The sequence below is a fragment of the Lytechinus variegatus genome, chromosome 2, assembly GCF_018143015.1.
Source record: "Lytechinus variegatus isolate NC3 chromosome 2, Lvar_3.0, whole genome shotgun sequence".
In the NCBI taxonomy this organism is placed as follows: domain Eukaryota; kingdom Metazoa; phylum Echinodermata; class Echinoidea; order Temnopleuroida; family Toxopneustidae; genus Lytechinus; species Lytechinus variegatus.
The window spans coordinates 52,008,339-52,017,810 of record NC_054741.1 but is presented as its reverse complement, the minus strand read 5'-3'; positions in this window follow the sequence as shown (position 1 = coordinate 52,017,810).

The window sequence follows — 9,472 nt, the reverse complement described above, 5'->3', positions numbered from 1 at the left end:
AGTTTTTTTTCTTCAAATTTCAAGAAGAATAAACTTGACATTATAATTTTTTTGGAGGGGTAAATCAAATGAAATGGAAATCGATTTTTGTTTATTCTATCGGAGCAGATTTTCTTTAAACTCAATACAAAAAGAAATGGTATTACTCAATCCAAGACTAAATGCGCAAATATTACTTTGTATTTGACCAATGTACATTGTTAAGGGTCTTGAATTTCCCTGGTTCTCAAAGAGTCTTCATTAATAATTGAGCCTTTAAATTGTTGCCATTTCCTTTGACGGTATACGTTGATAAAGTTCACCCAGAAATCGAATTGAGTTCAATGAAAGATGAAAATGAGAGAAAAGAAAATCAGGGGAAATGTGAAAATAGCTTATGAGGAATCTATCCCCCAAAACCCACGTTATTATGAGGTATAAAGAATGATTTCATGAGTCTTAATTCATCTCAAAGTTAAATGACAACATGACGAGATTTATTTGTTATTTTTAAAAAATAAATACTGGCTCAATCTCATCACATGGTGATGCTGAAGAAAGGATATGATCAAGATAAGCAAGAGGAAATATTTTTGTCGAAAAGGAAACGACGTTATAAGATATGTCATTCTAAGCATGCAATAATGAGCTAAATGCACACGATGCAAAGGCTGACACTCAGGAACTGAATTAACGCTACAAGATATAGATTAAAGATCCAAAAGACCAGCGAAGTGACATTACAAGATATTTAGGAAAGCAATGAGGTACCATTTTCTTTGTTAGTCATTCGAATTTTCATCAAACAATGAAGAGTACTAAATGTATGTTAAAAAAAATTACAGCAGTGGAAATTTATGGAAAGTTTCGATTTGGAATGATTCAAACATCAAATTTTAGTGGTTGTTTGGATCGTTGCTCTTACTGTTTTTATCATTTTAATTTCATTTCTACCTGACTTGGATCCTCTTATTTTGGAAAACATGCTGTTTTAGGAGAAATGAGTGTCTGTCATGTGGCTACCAATGCGGTGACGATACTGGTCTGCAAACAGTTAAATAGTGTTCTGTAATCGGGCATTTTGCTGTTATTCTGTGCAGGGGCGTTGTGGTCTAGTGGTTACGGCACTCGTGTTTTAATCAGCGGGACAAGGGTTTGAATGCAAAGACGTGTTTTCCTTTAGCAGACACTTGCCCTCATTTTGCTGCACTTAACCCAGATGAGGTAAATGGGTACCAGTCAGGATTAATTCCTCGAATGCACCAAAAATAGCCGGTGTGATATACAGTGCGTATCAAAAAAGTTTACACTTTGAAAAAGCCCTGGGAATAAAAAAAATATACAAAATGTGGGTAATTTTTTCACATATAATCTTGGGTTTGGGTCTCATTTATCCAATGAAAGTAAAAGTTTTGACAGAATATTACACTCGAGTGAGCACTGTCCATTTTTGTAAAGCTCGCAGAAATCTGTTTGCGCAGTAATGCTCGTTTTCACGCTGTGTCAAGGGGAAAGGGCGAAATCAAACTTACCCTGCGAAACATTTCTCATACATTTCCCTTGCACTTTTAGTCAATTGAATAAAACGGATACATTCAAACATTTTGTAACAATTTTGCTACCCAAATTGAAATTTCAACACTTAGCAAGCACAACCTTTACCCTTTTTGTGCCAGCTGGATCTGATGACATAACTGAATCTGAACAAAAGTATATCAGACATCTCCAGCATTTTTACTAAGGTTTATAATCTAAAGTGGGTTTCCTTTTATATTTAATTCAATACTTGTTTCTCCACACTTTTCCCAAGCTTGACAATGATTAACACAATGAAAATCAAGCCTAAGCCATTTCATGTAAATCACAGCTCAATGTAAAGCAAATATCGTCACGATGGCCTTGGTGTATGGGGGAGTGGGTGGGGCGCAATGCACTCTTCGAAGTGTTTTGGGCAAGGAAACAAGTTTAAAAGGTAAAAGATATCTTCAAATCAATTTTACTAGCTAAATTCCATGTGTTCTTCATGATTAAGGTCTACTTTTATTCGCATAACTATTTTAAAGTTCTGCGCAAATCATTTTTCACTAACTTTTCAAAAGTAAGTGGTGCTCACTCAAGCGTTATATCGTCATTTGCTTAAATTGTTCTGTACCAATGTTAAAAATGTGGAAAAATATTCAGGATATTACAAATGCATAATTTTACAGGACTTTTCTAAGTGTAAACTTTTTTTGATACGCACTGTATATAGTGCGCCATTAAATGCGCAACTCGATAATCGGCTCTTCATATTGATATTAATATTCTAATTTTCTGTCATCTGAATCAAAGAAGAACAATAATGGAGAAGAAAAATAAACGATTTGATCATAACATTTTATTGAAAATATAATTCTCACAGTCTAAAGAATTAAATGTGCTGTTACATTGTATATACACCCCCCAAAAAAAAATCAGTGATGCAAATATAGTTGAATGCTTAAAGGTTAAAGAAAATAATTGCGGCAGTTATTTCATTAGAATTTCTTTAAAATCAAGGTGTCACCATATTATAATATATCTGGATCTAGTACATTGATGTAAATTTATCTTTTGTGAGATCATGAAATGTTAGCCTAAACCCGATGTGCTTGCTGATCACTAACACAGAATAGCATAGGTGGGACAGTGTATTGATATTGCTGGGGGAAATACCCGATATTTAGCATTCCGCGCTTATTTTGCTAATTTCTCAGCAATTAAGCATTTTTCCAGAGCTATTTGTCACATATTGTTTTGTTCATTTATACATCCGAACACCATGGTGGTAATTTCATTGGATTCTGTTCAAACTCATTTTGAGATCGTGAATAAAGAGGCTTTAATAGGAGGAAATTACAATTTGAAAAGAAATTTTCGTCATTATCCCCATGTGTTTAAGATCGCCTGCTCGTTCCGGTTCATCGTGATTTAGCCGTGAAACAGAATAGCCTGGTGGTTAAGTCGCTGCCCGGAAAGCAGTAGATGGCAGGTTCGAATGCCACTGGTTCCAATTTCTTCTGACTTATGATTTTCATTACAGATCGAGCAGGCGATCTTAAACACGTAGGAGTAATGCCGAAAATTTTCTTTTCAAATCATTTTGAGATCCTCACCGCAACTGGTATTTATTTAATTCAGTAATACGTAATAATAATGATATAGGGTATTTATATTGCTCACATATCCACCTTGTTAGGTGCTAAAGGCGCTCCTATATTACCCGGCCAAGCTAGGCGTTCATAGCGCACACAGCTTTTTAAAGGAATTACTTCCTACCGGTACCCATTTACCTCGCCTGGGTTGAGTGCAGCACACTGTGGATCAGTGGATAATAGATGAATAATGGCATAAATAAATCAGAAGAATAGCTATGTCTGATTTTAAAAATCCACTGATCAATGATATATGTTTTTTTAAATGGACACACTGGGAATTGAGTTGTGCAGTCGGAGATAGTTACTAATCTTCAGAATTGAATATTTCATGAAAGTTGGGGGAGGGGTGAGGAAATGGGTGGGGTTAGGTCGCCCTGCAGGGAATTTGAAAATAGAGTATCATTCTTCAAAAAAATCAAGACAGTAGACATCATGTATTGCGCTAGGGGTATTCCACAGTGGTAAAAAATTGCCCTGCATGTAGTCACATAATCGCTAATAAAATTTTGATTGAAAATACTGATTTATAATCAAACATGATATTTTTGCTAATTTAGCACATCCCCTTGTATAATGACTGCTCTTTGGGTGCCGATTTAATCATTCAAATTAAAATGTGCAGTCACTTTACAAGGATATTAAGTGTTAAATTATTTTTTTGTACGCATTCGATATTGCATTATCTGAAAAAATGAAGTTATCAATTTCATTAAGATTGAATATTACAATTTTTAGAAGAGAATGTGCCCATAATGAAATCGGCTTGCTAGCGTTTGATATTTCTCAAGATTGAAATATAAGTTAACATTTGGGTGTAAAACTAAAATGAACAACAAATGAGGACGGCATGGGGTTAAAAGTCAGAGAGAAAAAACATCAATGAATGCACTCAATAGTGAATGTTATACTTATATCATTCTACATAGTATTATGAACGCCAAAAAAAAAACAACCTCTGTCGCATGTACATCCTGAAATATCGCATGTTTATGTCATCAAGACAGCGTGTTGTTTACTACAAAACAACAATAAGGAAATTCTAGAGCCCGAGAAATATATATGAACATATAGTTTACAAAATAAGAAAAAGAAATTCATTTTTTCCCGAAGGGATGGGGTGGATCAGTGTATGAATTGATACAAAAATAATTTTATCTGTTTTATTTTTGAGGAAATGAAAAGTGATTTTAGAATAAGCGGAAACAAGTAGTGAGATTTTTGATGATTATATCTTCTTGTGCGAAATTACTATTTTTTTCAAACGATAAACCATGTAGTATTTTACTTGGTGTCTAAAATAGATAAAGAATAATTGTTCATGAATGACTGGAACATTTGGAAACATACCATGTGCTGTACTTGGATTTGGTTTACGTACCTCTCAATTTGTTTCCCACGTATATTTTCTCATATCAACTTTGTATTGCAGTTTCATGCTACTTCCATTCTGTTACTTTTCATGTAAATCCTATATTCCATTTGGAGAATGCAAAATGTCTAACACATTATGTCGATTATTATTGCATTTCTTATAGAATGATGATTTGCTCTTACGTAACCGTTAAGAAATCGGGAAAAGCCCTGCCCCTCAAATTGTTGGCATCGATCATAACGTGGGAGCGTCGTGATCTAATGGTCAAGACACTCGTCTTTAAAGTCGAAGAACGTGGGTCCGATTCCAGGCCCTACAGCAAGAAATTTACCCAAATTGTGCTGCACTCAGCCCCGGTGAGGTGGTTACCGCAGGAAGTAATTCCTTAAAATGCTGTGAACACCATAGTAAGGTGGATACGTGCGTGCGCTATACAAATCCTATATTGTATTATGTTATATCATATTATGTCATGTCATGTCTTAAGTATATCATATTGTATTATATCGTATTATATCATATCATATTATAACAATCATATTTCGACGCAAGTGATGTCATGAAATACGATCCTATACAGTTTAGAACATTAATATTTCAAAGTTTAAAGTTTATTGTTATGTTAAGGGAAAATGAATTTTATTCTCCCCCTTTAAATGCTGCCCTTTTATTTCTTACCCCCTCATTTCTTTCATTTCATTATATTGTACAGTCAAGTTTCTCCCTCATGATTCATATCTACCTACATTCCTCACTCATTCCCAGCATGTCTTAATTTCACTTTTTCAATCTTAACCTGTATTTTCTTTATAAAGCGGTCGCATTTCAAATACGTTACCACGGTTTCCAAAGATTTCCATCCATTTTTTTTTCATCTTTACACCTGATGTAAACGACCGCTCGGTTGTTGACGTCTTCCACGTGCCCTGGCGTTAATGGCATGGGGTGAAAGGGCTCGTGCGAGTTGGAATGATTATTCATTTTAAGTCAAGAGAGAGACCGAAAAGTGGGAGAAGGGGAGAAAGAGATAGAGACACGAAAAAATAGAGATACTAGATAGAGCGAAATATTGGGGCAGAGGGAGGGGGGGGGTCGAGATTTGGAACATTTTAAAAGAAGTTAAAATGAAAAGAGGCTACAAGCGACGATCGCGAACAACTGACGAAACTTCCAAACATTATTTTAAGCGAACCTATTGCGCACATTTTGTCACATAAAATATAAATAAAATTTTTCACATTTGCGTCCATGCAAAATCTTCGCAAATCGTACGCGTGCTCCGTGAAAACGACGCATAAAGCGCATTTTTGTCACGTGTAATGCTTAATGTCGGATTTAGCCCTTTTTTGTGTTACATTATTCATTTCACATTCACTGCCGAAACCCCCACGAGCAGTTAACGAATCTACGCGAAGTTCGCGCGAATATTTAGTTCGTGATTCCTGGAACATTTCATTCGCATTTCGTTCGCGTATTTCTTCATGAATGCAGATTGGCTGAAGTTAATTAATAGTACACATTCTAAAACCTTCTAGCGAACTTCGCACGAATTGCACAAGAATGATTTGAGGACTCGAATGTCGCGAAATATTCCGGAAAAAGCTTCTCCGAATTCGGACTCTGTCATTTGGCGTCCTTCGAAAAACGCCTGTATACCAGAACCCCAGGGGATTTGGTATCTGCCTATATACTGCACACTTTCACCTAGTTTGGTTTAAACAAAAATGCTATTTGTAGAATTCAAGACGACGAAAGATGATATTAAATACAATATCGATTAGGTCTTGGGGAGGAAATTTCAGTTTACATTATCTGACATTGATGAATACGTCTCCCATTCCCTGTTATCGATTGTAACACGCGATAAATGACAGGATACTGTATTCGGAAGTGACCGTAATCTTTCAATTCCCGGCTAGCTACCCCTGGTTGTTGGATGAGCATTGATGGTCCTCCAAATCTCTTGTTTTACTACGGGTATGGATCTATGATTCCCCAGATTATTTTGTATTACTTATACTTCCATGTGCTATTGATTTCTCAGAATCGACCTGTGGGGTTTTCCCGTCGGGCTGTGATTTGGGAAGAGAGATTAGTACAATCACCGCCATGATTCGACCTTGTCTATAGCATGAATAAGAACTCGTAAATACAAACAATGTTTTTTTTTTCATTTTTCAAAACAACACCTTTGGGGATAGTATATTTATTGAAGCAAAATATGTTGATCGGCTTTTCAGGATTTTTGTAAGACTGCAAAATACAGAAGTTTTTGTCCACAGTGCAAACGGATCGGACTTTATCATTCGGCCTTGTAAGGCAGCTGCGCATTAATGAACTTATGAATAAAAAAGAAATTCAACTAGGTTGGCAAAACACTGAATGTAAAATCATTGAAAGATGAATAGACCTCTCTCCTAACAACTTTAACCCAACCCTGGGCAAGATACTGTCCACACAACAATTGGTTAAAATCTGCCCGATTGGGTAATAATGTGCTCAATTGGATGATGATTGCCCAGAACATATATATTTTTTTTTACAAACATACTGTACATTACCCAACTCAGTGGACAGTATGTTGTCCAGCAATTTAAGCGTGTACTGCTAGGAGATCAATCGAATATAAACTGTTTCCAAATGAATGTCCTCTTTTAAAAAGGAAATCTATGTGTTTCGTTTCTTTCTAAAAATAGTTTAAGCAAAAAAATGTGTATTCAATATCTTGTTAAAACTCCAGTAGATCAAGGATTCAGTCTATCTTGAATTGAATTGCAAGTCAGGCTATAGTGTATCGAATGATTTTACTCAACACTTTTCCTCTTTTCTTATAATGACTTTCTTTATTCGAAAACTTTCCAGTTCTAAGACCCTGGCCAGGTGACAGAGCTTCGCAGAAGAGCCTATTTTCATCAGTGATTCATACTCATTAGCGTTCATGGGACAAGCCCGCTGCCACAAAGTCGCCAATCTCGGTATTAGCGGGTTTTCGCAATTGCAATGGGGACATTTTGTACAACGTAGTAAATCTATTGAAAATGCCCCTTCAAATCACAATGAATAGCTTAAAGGCCTCTGTCGAAAATTGGTGAACCGAGAGAGCAGGGCCCCGTCTTACAAAAAGTTACGATTGATCCGATCAATCGAAACTCTATGGAAATCCGTCAGTGTCGTAATTTTGTTCTACAGGAAATTTGCAAAATGTCCTTTGTAAACAGAGGAGAACACACCACATTGTCAAGAAATCAATTAATTTACGGATGTACAATCAGATCTAGAAAAAATGTTTGAACAAACATGCATTTTATAAGTTGAATCTGCTGGCTTTCCATGGTTGCGATTGATCGGATCAATCGCAACCCTTTGTAAGACGGGGCCCAGATCGTCCTTTGAAAGCTGACGAAAAATTGCAAATATGTGACTGTCGTTTGTCCAGTGTCTAGGACAACACTGCTGTTTTTATTCATCGATTTTCAACAAAGACTTCTTTGTCATGAAGGACTTTTGAAAATAGATTCTCTACGTTCCAGAAAGCGTCTGCGTACACTGTAAAAACTGTGGTGTTTAAACTGACACCAATTGGTGTTAATAGAGGACCACACCCTGAGGTGTTAAAATTACACCCTAAAGATTGAACATAACACCAAAGAGTGTAAATGTAACAACCAAAGGTGTTGTAATAACACCTATAGGTGTAAAACTAACACCACCAATTTAACACCGGTGTAAAATAAGTGGCGTGGTCCTCCATGTGCACCGGTTAACACCACAGTTTTGCTGTGTAGTGTTGGCGAAATCTCCCTATAGTGATACTGGGGCATAACCGATAACATTCTCATATAAAAAAGTCCTTTCATGCAAGCACAAAACGCACTTCTATATCAGGACAAACATTTCTATATCTGGATAAGACACAAAATATGACAAGTTCACATCTGTTTTTACTGATTGAACTTTATGAGGCGTTAAAACAAGTAAGATGTGAACAATGACGCACTCTGCATGTCACATTTTAGCCAGCGTATTATTCTATGTCAATGCTCTGTACTCGCGGACTGTCGTTTTCTATTTTTAATTCCATTTATTGATATCAAGCATGCCATTTTTATTTCGAGAATAACATTTCATAAACAACCCAAAATATCATTAACCCCAATTCTTTAAATGAAGAAATAATTTTGTGTTGTTAGTAAAATGAAATTATTGATATTTTAACGAACGGCTTCCGTAACCTACGAAGGTCACTTTCAGGTATGGCTGCCCCTGAAAGAACAATAGCTTGTAGATTTTATATTACATTAAAACGCTCGCGTAGTAAGTTCTCTCACAGGACTTGATAGGAATGTTTTAATTGAGTAAACTATTTCGGTCTATGACGATGAACATTAGTCTTTTTTGTTGATTTCATGTCCATGTTTTCATACCATCCCTAAAAAAAAATAGTCGTATGACCACGTTTCATTCAGTTGAACAAAGAAAGAATTCAATTAAAGCGTAGTGCAATAACTAAAAAAAAAACCCACAATGTTTGTCATATTGAAATTGGGAAACTTTTTTTTTTCATTCAAAACATGTAGACAACAGATTACAGAGATGTATGTCATACACTGTTAAAAAAAAACCCTGATTTTACAGAAAAAATAAACTTCTGCAGAAAGCAATAACAATGATAACAGAATCATTCTGTAAATTCATAAAAAAGGACACCAAATGCCAATTTCCTGTAAATTTCCATGATATAATGTAAGATTACGCAATCTGGTAAGATTACTGGGGCCGTTTCGAAAGCTGTTCGAAAGATAAGAGCTTTTGCTTTTTGGTGGATCCCCCTCATTTCTATTTATGCTCTATATTACATTGTTTTTTTCTGTTTTACGAAGTAAGAATGCCCTTCTATAAAATTGTACTTGATTTGTATTGCTTCATATTACTTTGTATTATGTTT